Genomic DNA, 16,749 nt, shown 5'->3' on the forward strand with positions numbered 1-16,749 from the left:
ATTCTTGAAGGGGAGGGGATTGTAGTTACCACGTAAGGAACATAGCCGATATCATCTGTGAAACAGTTATTCCATAAAGATCAACCATCTCGTGATTGCGTCCGTAAAATTTACGAAGGGATGATTTCAACATCACCATTTGAAACTCTTGGTTTAATAACTTCCTTGTGAGCAGAAACCCTCTATCAAGAACATCATGATAGGAAATGCAAGGACCGGAATATCGTATCAATTGGGAAATGTATACTCCGTATGCAGGTGCAGCTGGAATGTTGCTACTTAGAACAGGAAACATCACAATTGGAAAGCTGAAATCATCTCTTGTGTCGTAAAGTTTTGTTTTCAATCTATTCTCATTGTCAATTTCTAGATGTAAGTCAAGATATGAGGCCGATTTAACTATAGTATCCTTTATTTCTAGTTCAATGGGATAGATGCGTTCAACATAATTCCTTTTGAATTTTGAATTATTTAGTGAAATAACATCATCTATATAGCGGAAAGTAGAGTTAAAGGATATTGCAAACTTCTTATTGTTCTTCCTCGGAAGTTCCTGTATTAAGGCAGCCTCATTATAATAAAGAAATAAGTCGGCAAAAAGCGGTGCACAATTTGTTCCCATTTGCATGCCGACATTCTGTTGTAAAATGAAAATTTTGTCAATCAAGAAATCGAGCATCTTGACGTGAGTCTGTATTTATGTATGCCGACATACGACAAAATTATTTTTATGTCTACCTGTGCGAATTTCAAACGCGCATTTTTACACCAGTAATGAAAACCTTCTATCATTATGGGTAGACTTTACAGAGATAAATTCAGCCGTATAAGAAAAGCAAAATGAGAATGTTAAATTAATGTATGCCTTTTTGTGCTTCTTTGTTACATTTGTTGTTTATGTAGAGATATTAAGATGATAACACAATATTGACTGTTGTACCCCTATTTTTGACATTTTTACTCTTTGAGTATGTTTGTTTTGTTCATGCATCGTTGACAATTTAATGGAATTTGATGCGACTGTCATATAAGTGAGAGGTTTAGCTAGCTATAAAACCATTAGAAAATGCTTGTACCAAGTCAGGAATATGACAGTTGTTACCCATTCGTTTGATGTGTTTGGACTTTTGATTTTGCCTTTGATTTTTGATTTTCCTTTTTGAATTTTCCTCGGAGTTCGGTATTTTTGTGTTTTTACTTTTTGATAATGTCAGTTTCAGAGATTTTTTTGTTTAAATCGATGTGATCCTTTACAAAGTAGAATTTGTCCCTCCCTAAAATAAGATACTTGTATCTACGTCATACATTAAAGGTCATAACAAAAATACAGAACTTCAAGAAAAATGCATAATCGAAAGTCCTTAAAAATTTCGAAATGCTCAAACACAGCAGACTAGTGGGAGTTAAACTGTAATTTTCCTGAATTAGTATATGCATTTTCTGATGCAGAAACCTGGTATTATAAATATCTATATATATCTCAATTGCATTTCAGTCGCTTATAATTCCATTATATTAACACCATTCTGAATGCAAAACAAACATACATAATTGGTACACCGTAAATATATATTTGTTATATTAATCACTATAAAAAAACAGTCAAGGTTAAACATAACCAGACAAATAAAAAGAACAGTATAACACATAAGAGAGAGTTGAAAAATACCAGATTAAAACTCATAGATCGGAAACAAACTGATAACTTGATGGCTAAAAAAAGAAAAAGACAAACAAAACACAAAATAGAAAACTAAAGATAAAGCAACACGAACTCCACTAAAAACTGGGGGTTAATTCAGGTGGTCCGGAAGGATAAGCAGATTCTTCTTCAGATGTGGCACTCGTCGTGTTGCACATATTATTACAAAACAGGTATTAAGTGTAATTCGGTCGGTCAGATTTGTGAAAAAGGAACGTAAATAAGTTAATAAGAAAATCGTTTCATCTAGCTTTACTACTGAACTATATTGCTGTACATTCCATGTCTTTGTAAAGTGAAAACGTTTTTATCGGATAAAAGTACATATATCTAATCAGATTTTGATAAGGTTTCAGCGGTTAAATGTAATTTTCACCATATTTCCTATGAATAATAAATACATCGCTTTATATATATTGAATTGCTTTCAATTCAAGGGCATGTTTGTAGTGGATTAAAGTGAAATGCACTTACAATAATGCACAAAGACATATGCGTAGGCTAAAAAATCAATTCAAATATATAACTATAACAATCAAATTTTTACTTGATCGATCCGTTGCACAATGATTTAGTGCTACAAATAAGTTTCATTATTTTATTATTCAAATTATTGATCATTTTTCGTCAGTAAAAGGGCAACAATAGTATAAGTATAAACAAAATGCAGGTCGTAAAATTTATTAACCAATAGCATACATAAAGCAAAACAGGCAACAGTAGTATACCGGTGTTAAAAAGTCATAAATCGATTGGGAGAAAACAATTAAATCCGGGTTACAATCTAAAATAGAGGGTTACACATCATCTATAAGAGAGAAACAAAAGAACAACAGGAACACTGAAGTGCAACAAAACAAAAACGCCAAGAAACAAAGAATAAACTCATTATAGATATCAGGATTAAAAAAATATTGAAGCCAGACACGCGTTTCGTCTACAAAAGACTCATTAGTGACGCTCGAATAAAAAAAAATATTATAAGGCCAAATAAAGTACGAAGTTGAAGATCATTGAGGGAAAAAACGTACTATTTGATAGAACAACTGCCATAATTCTGAAAAGAAGAACTTGATGACATTTTTATGTTCTCTAAGAATGGTGGAAGATACTTAAGGGATAGTCAAACTCAAAATTCGAAAGCGAAATGACAAAAAAATGGAAAACGACCAATATACAAAAACAAGTTTAGTGTGAAGTAAAGTTAGTAGGAACGATATTATCATTGCAAAACATTAAATAGAATCATATGTCTTTAAACAAGTCCTGTTTTATTGGTAATTAATATGACATTAGCTATCCGCATAATGATGTGTCTCTTGACGATGTTAGATGTACCAATCTAGTAGTACCACCAGCCAAGCTTATTTATGGTTCTTTAATCGTAGACTGCCTATATCAACCTTCATTGATTTTTCTTTACTTACTATCGATAAGGTCTTACCTTGTATTAAGTCATGTCTTAAGCTGATAAACAAAAGTATATGAATAAGAATTCAGTTGTGTAGAACAGATATACTACGTGCTATTAGACCTTTTAATGTATCATGTCTTCATAAAATATACAAATGTTATTTGGTAAAACAGAGGTAAAAAGATATTTCATTAAAATTGCATGAATTGTAAGAATTTAAACAATTTAAGAGTAAAAATTAAAGCTTAATTTTGTCAAAGGTTAGTGTTGTCTTTTATGATAAACTCATCATAGATACCAGGAATAAATTTAGTATAAACGCTAGACGCGCGTTTCGTCTACATAAGACTCATCAGTGACGCTCGAATTCAAAAAAAGTTTAAAAGGTCAATTAAAGTACGAAGTTGAAGAGTATTGAGGACAAAAATTCTTAAAAGTTATAATTTTTTAACATCTAATCCCTTGTTTTATTGATATTATTTACATTGTGACATAGATCAAATTTATTCATTCAGTGTATGTTCACTTGTTTGTGTTAATATTTCTTTTGATTGAGTTAAGCCATTTCTATTGATTTGTCAGATGTGATGTACCACTATTTTTTCAGTTAAGGGTGAAGGTTGGTACCTATCAAAACGTTTAAACCCAATGCATTTGTTAGGACCTGTTCTAAGCCAGGAACCTGATGTACAGTGATTGTTCTTTGGTCTTTAAGTTCATATTAAGGGTTTCTCATATCTCGTTTTAATATATCAATTAGCCGTTGTTTTTCTGTTTGAATGGATTTACCTTAGTTATTTTTGGGGCCCTTTATACCTTGTTGTTTGGTGTGAGCCAAGGCTCCGTGTTGAAGACTGTTCTTTGACCCATAATTGTTAACCTTTACAAATGATGACTTGAATACAGAGTTTTCTCATTGGCACTCATACCACATCTTCTTATATCCAATTATCCACTATATTATCATTATCTTAGTATTAAGTGCTTCGAAACTGTTATGTTAAATGGTTTCATAAATTTGCCGTTATTGATTCGAGAAACTATTAATGACCTTACGTTTAAACTTCAAAACTGATGATTCATGGATTAGAGTTTTATATTACTTTGTGAGATTACCACGTATCAAAGAAGCTATAAAAAGTAAAATAACAAAAATATCGAACTTCTAAACGGAAATCTCCTCTGAAAAAGGCACAATCAATGTGCAAACCCATCCAACGTTTTGAAAAAAAATATTATATTCCTGATTGGGAACAGGCATTTTCTTATGAAGAAACTGGGGGACAAAAAATCGTTTTATAGCAAGCTAAAGATTCTTGCAATTAAAATAGTTTGATTAGCGTGTTCATCATAAATGTCAATCGATTTGGACGCACAAAATTATTAATTGTCATTTCGATTTACTCAAATCTGTGAAAGGTATACTGTAAATTAAAACTATCTGTAAGTTTTAATCTTTATCTTAATTCTTCTAATCCCATCATGTTTTAACTCCTTGCCTTTTTTAATTTATATTATCATATAAAGTTGAGATTTTTTTCAATATATTCGTTAATATTTTTAAATCATTTCAGTCACAATATCGACAAGTTGTTAAAGAATTGTTAAACCTCCACACTAAAGATTTGAACGTAATGTAACAATTGCGTCATATGTCTGTCAATAACCAAACCATTGTAGTTTTACATTGTTTTCTATTTAAAAAAAAAGAAATAAGGAAACAATTCTGATAACTACTTCTTCATGAGTGTCCATTATACTACCGCTATTTATTTTTAAATGAATGGACTGACGTCAGCTGTCGGCTTTTAATCAAACACACTTAAATGCATCAGACAACTATACTAACACTTTATCTCTTTTGAAATTCTCAATTTTATGCTTACTTAGAAAATAAGTATCAAATTTTTCCATGTGTTACATTGTTTTTGATGACGCAACTATATTTTATTTTTTTTAAGAAAATTAACATCTTGACAAGAAAAGTTGCCACACTATAAGGGTATTGCAAATCCGTCCTGAATTGTATAGCAAATCCACCTGATTTTTTTCTGAAGTATTTTAATCTTTACAACAATGCTTAAAATTGGGTGAAAATACCAGTGTATCGGGAAAAAATTAACTCATCATACATACAAGGATTTGCGCAAATTACGCGTTTCGTGTATAAATGACTCATCAGTGGCGATCGAATATAAAAAAAAATGTAAAAAAGGCCAAGCAAAGAACGAAGAATATGATAATTCGAATTATAGTAGGTTTTATCATCTTTCTGATTTTAATACGACAAACACAAACAAAAATGTCTCTCGAAGAAAAGTCAACATACAGTCTTAAAATGAGTTGAGAAAATGTAAGTACCAACCATCCACTCGTTCATTAAACGATACGCGCGTCTGGCGTACTAAATTATAATCCTGGTACCTTTGATAACTATTTAGATTAGACAATGTATATAAGTACCAACCATCCACTCGTTGATTAGGTGATAATTTAATGATCTTTCGGTATCGTCTAGAGGGAACAGAAAAATATGTACAACTGACATTTAAAAGATAAAAGAACGAGGTATTGTGTAGGAGTTTCAGAACTGAGAAATAACAAAAGCAAATATAACAAATATGAACGATAAGACTAAGATAACACAGTGAAGGACAGCACCAATCAAATTCATAATTGTTTATGATTTCTAAATCTTGATTCCTTAACGGTAGGTGTATTACTTAAGATATATTCACGGATAAAAGATACTATTAAAATGTCTTAATGAACTCATTTACGTGATTAATCATAACATTCATTTGAAGATAGAGTCATCTTCGTAATCAATCAAGACGAACGCCATTAGAACTAATGGTAAAGTTTAAATGTTACTTTGAAGGTTAGCCTGATTTGATTGACGAGGATCTGTCACATGCGGAATTATGTTTCCATCCGGATGACAACTGCATTTACAAGAAATAATATGTGCACATTAATCAAATGGTTTCTACATATCTAACACGGCATTTTAACATAACAAATCTTTGGTTTGAATTTTTCTAGTTGCCAGCATATACATGCTCTCATGCTCTAGTTAGTATTGTTACTTGATTTTCCACCCTAAGATTGAAAAGTATAAGGAAACATTTGGTCATAAGTCATAGCAGATCAAGGAATTTCAAAAGGTAAACTGTAACATTCACAGTGATAATTTGTATGCCTTTTTTATTATTCTTGTTTATCTATCTTATACCAAAACACGAACAATTCCGTAAATGAGGAAATTTTATCTCAAGTACGATTTTATGTAAATACATTTTAATAGAATATTTATCGCTTTGTGTGGTGTGTGAACAGTTGCCAACATCAAATAAATGATATTTTACGTAACGTTGCGCGACAGGGATAATTGAAACCGAACAATGTAAGACTTACGAAGACTGACAGATTTTAAAGAGAATAATACCATTAAAAGCTTATGTAATAGGACATCCAACCAAGATGTTGAAGGGATACAAAAACTGTTCTGATGTTCAGTCGATTTACTGTCAAATACTACATGGTATATATAGACAACAGCAGTATACCGCTGTTTCAAAGTCATGAATCGATTGAGAGAAAACAAATCCGGGTTACAAACTAAAACTTAGGGAAAAACATCAACTATCAGGAGAACACAACCAAACAACAGAAACATTGGATGTGCAACAAAATCAAACACCAATGCAACATATACAGAACAAAACCATTAGATGAGGGGATAAGCATTTGAACAGAATTTTTATACAAGAAAATAAGTAAATTGTGGAAGTGTTAAGTCGAAGATAATTACCAGTTCATTATTGGATAAATGTCCTACTTTTACGAATACGTTTTTTTTACAACAGGTCTATGGATTCATTTGTTATCTGAAAGGTTAAATTCATCTATATACTAAATAGTTTTAACAATTAATTAATAATTATCTATATGAAAACTACATCTTGGTATGATTTAACGATCATACTGAAGTGTATGAGAATGCTTTAGTTTACATTCATGGTATAAATTTCCAACAGTACAAAAAATTTATCAAAGAACAGATATTTTAATGACTTAACACAGTAGAGAACAGGAACAAGCAGTTTGTATGGTATGATCTTGATAAACCAATATTAAAGCATTGTCAATTTAAAATATACATATAACATAAAAGATGTGGTATGATTGCCAACGAGACAACTCTCCACTAGGGACTAAAATGACACCTAAATTAACAACTATAGGTCACCGTACGGCCTTCAACTATGAGCAAAGCCCTTACTGCGTAGTCAGCTACAAATGGCCCGAAATGACAATGTAAAACAATTCAAACGAGAAAACTAAAGACATTATTTATTTAAAAAAATGAACGAAAAACAAATATGTCACACATAACATGCTAAATTACAATGCAATTCTATTGTAAATGGTTTAATCCCAAATATAGTTTTTTTTGTCAAGAAGTTCATATACATAGCTTCAAACAGAAATACAGACTGATATAGCAGCCAAATGAGTACTTCAAATTTAATGATAAAAAATAAACTCCTTATTCAAGAAGGTAACTATGACTACGTTGGCATTTTGGAATTGTTTCATTATTTCTTTGGTTTTGAAAGTATAACAAAGCTTGAATGTATTAAACGAAAATCAAATGCTATATAGTAGGTCCTCATTGCTCATCAACTTTATACCCTAATAAACTATGTACCTTTGCATTGAGTAATCATAACAGAATAGGCGTTTTGTTAATAAAGATATTACCCAGTGTGCCTATAATAGAGGACACGTTATTTTTTTTCTCTTCAATTTTTTTTTCCATATACAAATCGTCTTAATAAATTAAATGTACTAATAGAAGGCAGTTTTCTAGTTCTGTTACGCAAAATATTTTACAGCATTGAGTAAGCGTTCTACAGTACCGTCCAAAACTTCTCCCTGAAAATCAATAGGACATTTATGTGAGTGGTGTAAAAGCAAAACATATGATGATCATAACCTGATGAAACATTTTCCTTTACAAATATATCATTTAATTATTCTTGGAGATATTTGTAATTTGAGTTTTTCCATGAAGGGTAGTAATGATGCAATTTGGACACCGACTGATAGCATGTCAAGGCGTCTTGTCTACTATGGCTACCGATTTCTTAATGAAAAAATAATCAATATGGATAATAACAATGTTTATCAAAGTAGAAATCTACTCATAAGAATATGTTTTATCGCTTAAAATTCGAGATCTTACGCCTCTACATTGTACACAACCAAAACAATCCATACCAACTGACTGATCTGTTTATCTGTTCGTCAAAACTGAGTAGTGTCTGGCCACACATTTCAAATAAAATACTCTACCTAATTGTTTTTGATATAATTACAAAATAAATAGACAGTTGACGTTATAAACTTTGTACACAGAATATTCATAGAAATGTCATACTGACCAGCTTAGATTTCAAGCAAAAGAGGTATAGTCCTGTTGAGGAATAAACGTTTTTGTACTGTAAATCAACCAACATAAAACATCACAGAAAAACAAATAGGATTTTAGGGGAAAATATGTTTCTGTCAACCATTTTATACAGTAACATCTATTCATTATAATAATTTAAAACGAAACAGTGCGCCGACTTAATTACATAATATTTTGTCCCCTGTCACTTTTCAGTCTTCTCCTACGACATTTCATTCAGAAAAGTTAAGACTATTGTCTCCTTCTCAAAGGTATATCGAGCATGATGCTCTTATTGAGCTTCCTGTAGTTATGCGATGCGATATTAAATTCTAATAATTGTCAGCAATTGATTGAATACTAGTAGACAGTACCTACGAGTATAAAAAGAAATTGAGAAATAACACTGATTTAACCGGTATAGTTCGATATATTCAAACTTAAAAGAATAAGTTTGATTATGAAATATACATGTCCTAACTAAGAGTATTGTCATATCATCGATCAAAGGCTGTCATTTCAATTGCAAGTTTATATATTTATATAGATACAGGAAGATGTGGTGTGAGTGCTAATGAGACAACTCTCCATACAAATAACCTTTTTTTTTTTTTTTTTTAAAGTAAACCATTATAGGTCAATGTACGGCCTCCAACACGGAGCCTTGGCTCACACCGACAAAAAGCTATAAAGGGCCCCACAATTACTAGTGTAAAACCATTCAAACAGGAAAACCAAAGGTCTAATCTAAAAAATAAAAAAAAACGAGAAACCATGTTTTTGATACTTGATGAGAGTTTGGCTTTATTGTTTTCTCAACTATTTTAATTAAACATTAAATATTAAGCTACAAAATACTTTGAAATATCTAGTCATGCATGTTGGTTTTCGAAAAAAATGTTTGAAATTCGAAATAGATATTGAAATGTCGATTTATTCATTTCATGGAAGAAACATTTTTATCTACAGACATATTTTTCTTGAATTGTATATTACTTCATGGCATGTGTCAACTGAGAACAATACATATTTAATTACTTTTTAACTTTCTATGATTTTCGCATTTCTGTCTCAGAATATATATATAAACAGAATAAACTTTCAGATAAAAAATAAAGGCAACATTAGTAAAACAGTTTATTCCAATAAAGTATTTGAAATCATGCAAATGTAAAGTTTTTTTTTTTTTACTTTTACAGTCAAATTTATGTTCCAATCTCATAATGAATCGCCTAACAATATTTTGAAATACCATAGCTAGCATTGAAACAAACCTCTTTTTGTTATAAGTTCACTCAATAGCCAAAAGGAGCTAAGTTAAAGGGTACTTATATTTACAAAGGTACCATACTGCGATATTTCATTAAATGATACGGGATAGAAGGAGATTGATAACAGAGGTGAAGTGAATTCGCATGGTTGTAGAATTTACTTTTCAGAGGAATTTGATTGGAGACTTGAGTAAATTTTGTTATGACTAACAAACGGTCATTATCGCATGTCTTTTTGGGAAGCAGATATCTTAAATATCAACTCTCCTACTCTGCAGGATATCAATTTTCGGTACATTAATAAATCGGGAGGCTCTATGGCAGCCATAACGCAAATAGGTGATCTGAATGATTACTTATATTTCGTTAAGCGTATCTTTCAAATATATGGACATTATTATCAAGAACACTACTGTCTTTTTCTTGTCATGAAAGTACATTCTCAAGCCTAAGTTTGGCCACTTTTCGAATTCTAAATGATTGTTCGGTTGATGGTTGATCTTTGTTTTCTGAACAATATTATGACAATGAAATAAAAGAATATGAAAATCAATCAAGTAAACGGTTAAAAAACAGAAGAATGCAAATTTTCTACAGAAAACACAAGTTTCGTATCCAAATGTCTCATCAGTTACGCTACAATTAAAAAGTTCACAACGTCAAATTAAGTACGAAAAGTATTGAGTATTATAAGACTTATTTATGTCAATTCTTTTGATTTAAGTGAGTGCTTCAAGCGAAAGGCTGTGGATGGTAGAGGTAAAGTTAGTAACTAAAGATTAGGATTGAAGACTGGAAATCAAGAAGAAAGGGTTAAACCGATAGTGGTTTCTTAAAAAGATGTCAATTGAAATGCAACCATTGATATTTCCAGACTCTCATTTCAAAGGACTAAAAAATTTAGAATACGCCTGAACATTCTCTTATGCCCGCGTCACACTGTCCCGATTTTTACATACGATGGACACCCGAATGCGAAAATTGTAAGTTCGTACGAAGTTGGTCCCGATCTAGTTAAAATACAAAAAAGTGACCGAAGCAAGTACGATGAATAACGAAGTCTATACGATGGTACCGATATTATATACGATAGCAAAAGATGGACATACGCAGGTCAACCGAAGACCAGTATTTAAGCTTCATATCTCAGCCGAAGCCTACACGATGGATCACGAAGGCTACACGTTGGATTACGAAGGCTACACGATCGATTACGATGATGGCGCGATGGTCATACGATGTCAAATAACGTCGTGTACAGATTACGATGCATAAAACATGTTTAAATTATATGCCGAAGGCACCCTTGTGGACACTCTAAACCAATATGCTTCAAAAGATTTTAACCACATTTGGTATATTGTTCTTCCTTGTAATGATCTGACATTTTTTACGTTCAAGGCCAAAGGTCAAGGTCATGCAGCTGGACTTTTTTTTCCTTCTTTATCTAGCATAATACACAGGAAATTGGTTTGCTCATTTTTATACCTGCTGGTTCTAAAGACAATATTTAAGGTATTTCAAGTTACTGAATGTTATGGTTGATTTCTAAAAAAAATAGTTTATGTATCAAATATGCATATTCAATTTACCATTTTCTGCATGTGTTATATACAAATAAAGTGTCCATATTTGTCCCCAATATGTTATATACGAGGGGATGCCATGCTCGGCATTGCCTTGTTTGACTGTAAGTGTACTAGTCTGAATAATCAACCATGGTTATGCCCATATTTATACCTGATCTACCTTTCGGGTAAGGTAATGGGTTCGTTGATCCCTTTTATTCAAAAAGAGATCTTTCTAGGAGAATAAAATAATAATATTGACAAAAGGAAGGATGTGAGGAAAGCAACAAACGCGTCAAAATATGACATATAGAAAATAAAGTTGTTATGGAGTAAACATTTGAGTGACAACAACTCAGACGATACATAAAAAAATCTAATAATGAAGAAAAAGTTGGTTTCCGTATATACGTGTACCTGCAGTGTTGGTGTACGAGGCGCGTTTATGATTTTCATTATGTTACTTGATATGAAAAATTGACAAAAAATAATATTTTTCTTCTAAAAGTAAATCCTGAGCCTGTAATAGCTGCTCTTCTTGTTCCATTTGAATCAATTGAGACAACGCTGTCGCCTTTCTTGTTCTCATAGAATCATTTGATATGAGCTCCATGTTTTGTGAACGTCTTTCTCAACTGTCGTATTAGACTGACCAGTGCATATCGCGCATGGCACTTTAAGTGTATTTAAGCGCGAAAATTAACTTACATTTAGCTGGATTTATTTCCGTCGTAGTTCCATCTTGTCGCCTTCGTACTTGTATACGATGGCAACATGACGGGATTACGAGGTGTTCACGAAGTCGTATTGCCATCATAAGACCATCGGATAGCTTCGTGATTCATTCGTGTAGACATCGTATCTCAAAACTGCCCGATGGAAACGATGGAAACAAGAATGAAAACGATGTTCAAAGATGCATTCCAGGTGACATTACGATGTTGAGGATGATGATACGAACTCAATACGAACCCTCAACATCGGACGCACCTTCGGGGATTTTTTAACATGTTAAAAAATTTAAAACCTTTCCCGAAGTTGTCCCTGAAGGCTAGAAAAAGTGGCCGATGGTTAAAGATGGCACTACGAATAGCCCGATCTGGATACGATCAGTCCCGAATGTGAAAATTTCCATAATCGTGTTGCCATCGGCGTCAAAATCGGGACAGTGTGACGCGGGCATTATAATTTTCTTATAAGATTTTTTTTATATTATGATTAACTTTTTGATAAATGAAGCTCAGAGTACACACTATCATTTATGTTGTAGTATTAAATTAGATCGTTCTTATGAAACATTTTTTGTGACTTTCATTTTTATTGGATCGCTTCACAAATTTTCATGACATGAATTCCCAATTGATGCTATAAAAACGAACGCGCAGGCGTAAACTACGCCTGACGGATTTTTAATGTATGATTTGATGATGTTTTGTGTCAGTTTCATTAAAATGGAGATAAATTCATTATATTTCAAGCTCTTTTGGCATCAACTGGTGATTTGATGGCCGCAAATAACCGTATTCTGTTTCCGCTAACACTTTGCCAGTAGAATTAGTTTTCAAACATCAAAATTCGAATTGATGCCGTTGGGGCTACAAAAACAATACAGTTATCTCCTTAATATATTCACTTCACAGTCTTGTTTAAAAAAATAATTGTTCCTACTTTTGCTTCAATGATGTTCAACAATATGAATCTTACTTCCACCCAAAATTTACATAACAAATCCAAAAATGGTCCATTATCTCTTAACACTTGACATGGTACAATATTAGAGATTTATTAAATGATTACATATAGAGCCTGTTTATAGGTATTTTATGTTTTCATGTCAACAATGAGCCTATTCCTTATAACCGATGACACCATTTGTGAGTATCGTCTTGAGGAAACGATAATAGTCCGTCGGAAGGGGATTATAAATGACTGACCCGTGTTAAGGGACAGGCATTTCTCTTGCACGTTAAAGACACCCTAGTAGATGTCAAAAAAGAGCAGGCTAATGCCGCTACAAGGCAGCACTCGCATCTGCAAAGTGGAAAGGGATTAATATAAATTGTAAAACTTGTTTCCCAATCCACTATAAATAAATATGTTTAAACTAATTAAACTAACCGATGACGAAAAAATACATCCATTACCCTGTACGTTCTTATTAAAAGAAATCATGCATTGAATGATGTAATTGAATTTAAATACTAAAACGATTTCAAAACAAACCAATAAAAAGAAGAAAAACTCAGTCACTTTTAAGTCAAATACAGACTTTACAGAAATAAGAAATTCATTATTTTAAATGAAAATGCATTATTTCTCATAAAATAGAAAGTTACCTTAGTGTTGTTAATTCTTTGTGTATTCCATCAGATAAAACAGATAAAATGTTGTCTCGATTCATGTCATTTTGTTAAAATTCTCTGACATATTAATAACACAGTTACTTGCTTAAAAAGATCCAAAATGCAATGTCTAGTATAAGTAAAATACTTCTAGGTCCGAAAACAACACAACTTAGCTGAACAATAATTCAATAAATAATTTTTCTGTGTCTCTGCAGCTGGATTCTATATCGATTTCTCTATTCGGAAGGTACTCCACGCTTAAATAACACTTGCAATGACTTTTTAATTAAAATGAAACAGAAAATAATCAGCATGAATATCAAGTCCGGATTTCAGGTTATCGATACATAGGAATGGTTTAATTACGACAGGTTTATGCATATATATAAATACTTTTTTTCTAGTATTGATCATGAGATTAATCCTGTCGTTTTATACTTCATACAAACTTATGCTTGATTTTATTAACAAGACACCCTAGGTAAACAATAGATCGACAAAACTATTGATTGTGTCGTAGGTGTAGAAAGATTTCATTAGTGCATCAACATACATTATTAATGTTGCTCTCAAATGCATTGTATGGAGAGATTGAAACAATGTATGCTTTAATTACCATTTCGACCATATTATTTATTCGTTTATTCCTACAACGTAATATTACTAGATCTGTTGAATACATAATACAATATTAAACCGTTTCCAAACAACCAACACATGTTTCTTCATAAAGCGTAATCGGGCTTAAGAGTTCTGTGTTTAAAGTCATATGAAACGGGTGAATGGTGAAAAATATTTGTTGTCCAATTCTTGAACCAATGCATGTATACATCATAAACTTAGTCATTTGTGCACGATTTTATCATTATTTTCGCAAATATATCATATAATCGTCATTTTTTTTCTCTGTGTTTGTTATGATTTAACAAATATGGCTGCTCATTAAATGCCGTGTTTTTAAGCCGAGTTTTACCGATTGTCACCTTATAATAAACAAATCACAAAAAGTATGGGTATTGAGCACGTGTTCAACATGAATAATCAGATATTTCTTTATTGCAATGACAGATCTATTCGTATTGTGGTCACCGGAGTGTTACGCTCGGGTCACTATGCATACGGAAAATATTTCGGCGAATTGCGTCCTGGAAGCAAGCAATTGAAAATAAGTAAACTTCTTCTAAATGTGAAATTAAAATTAAAGATTTTTCCTCAGAAAAAAAGTATATGTACATAAGTTGTATAATGAAAACTATCCATTTAGTTATAAGAAACATATGCATATTTTTTTTCTCAAATTTGAGGTTTCTTATGACTATAAACTTATTCTAGTATGAGGATACTAAAACACGCCATAAGATATATATGGGTATTTAAAGGTGTCATACCACCAATTAAAAGTCCCCATCTGTTCAACCAAATTTAACAATTTTCACAGCTATCTAAATATTTTACCTTATGTTTAACTTCATAGAAACCATGTTTATCCTGAATCATCCATGTAGCAGCTTTCTACATGCCAATTTTCAACAGAGGTTTAAAATCATATACAAAGGAAAAGGTCTTCTGAATAGATGTACCACTAAAAATAAACCCTGGTTTTCTGGAAATCTTAAATTAGTATACTATGGAGTGCATTAATACTCAATTTTGAATACAAACTCATAGACAAGTAAATTTTAGCTCAAAATGGTCCTATTATATTTCTCTTTCACCAAAAGTTTCATTTCTGCCAATTTGTTGGTTAATTTAAGTAAACAATGACATCTAATGTACTATTTTTTTGTCCGAGTAGTCCTACTATTACATACGTTCTAAATTTGAGGGGGTAATTGGTGGTATGACACCTATAAGGGAACCTACAACATCCTGTCCTCTGAAGAAGTATATAAATTGATTTCTTTTACTTTAAAAAAGATTTGAGAGAATTAGTTTCACTATCTTTCAAAATAATAGTCTATTGTATAAAACCGTCATATGATACTTGTTCAAACAAGATAAGTTTCACTAGTGAAGCAGGGAAATATCACTCTTCCATACCACCTTCGTTCCTTACGCTTTAAAGTATTTTTATTGCTACTTTTATTAAAACTTTTGGGAATGTCTATGTGTTGAACACGAATCATTGACCAGGACGTAACTGTATTGAGTTTACCGCATAGCGGAAGATAGGTAAAAGGATAATTAAATCAAGTTTTAAGATGGTTAATATTAAAATAAATACAATCAACTCCATTTAATTGGCACATGAATTCCCGTTCAATGACTAGTTTGGCTTAAAAATATCATAAATGAAAAAGTCTGCGAAACAGTTGCATCGATTTTTGGTTTCAAAATAATGTGACGTCATAGGTATACTATCAATGTCAAACATAAACTAAAGACGTTTTTTTCACTTTTCGTACGCTTTTGATTGGTTTCAATATTGACTAAAACAGATTTTGAGGAACAAAATGTGACTTTAATGTTTGTTTTTTGAAATTTCGTATTTCAAAATGGTGACTTTATTAGTAACGAACTAATTAAACTTGGAATCTAACTCTTCAAAATATTTGTTAACGTCCAATGAAAACTGTCGTTACAAACAAATTGCAATAAAATGTGCTTTTGTTTGATACCAAGTAATCGGTTATGCCTCCTCAATTTGTTCAAACAGGGAAACTCGACAGATGTCACTGGTAGATACATCAAAAACAGAATTATTAACACGATATATTTCTTTTACAATTAAATTAAATAACAACCGAAAAGATGTCATCTGGAGTAAATTTCTATAATTTTGTTTACAGTGTATGGTTTTCTTTCTGCAAAATTATATAAAGTTAAGAATGTATGATCTGGTATTACTCGTATTATTTAAATTTATTAAATTGATAATTCATTCACTGTTTCCACACAAGTATTTAAAGTCTTTTTTAATATATATGTACATATATGCAGATAAAACAAAAATAAGTCGTTTTTATCTATACAATGTGTAGAAAACAATTT

The 16,749-nt window shown here is 31.6% G+C and overlaps 1 protein-coding gene across 1 annotated transcript in view; it reads right to left on the reverse strand.

Moving 5' to 3' along the window:
* LOC134686313 (globin C, coelomic-like) overlaps positions 1 to 14,182 on the reverse strand; it is a 49,574-nt gene extending 35,392 nt beyond the window's left edge. The window contains exon 1 of the mRNA XM_063545981.1: positions 13,750 to 14,182. The gene's annotated coding sequence lies outside the window, so the exon portion shown is untranslated. The remainder of the gene's footprint in view (positions 1 to 13,749) is intronic.
* Positions 14,183 to 16,749: the final 2,567 nt, after the last annotated feature.

This window comes from Mytilus trossulus, chromosome 10, assembly GCF_036588685.1.
Source record: "Mytilus trossulus isolate FHL-02 chromosome 10, PNRI_Mtr1.1.1.hap1, whole genome shotgun sequence".
Lineage (NCBI taxonomy): Eukaryota > Metazoa > Mollusca > Bivalvia > Mytilida > Mytilidae > Mytilus > Mytilus trossulus.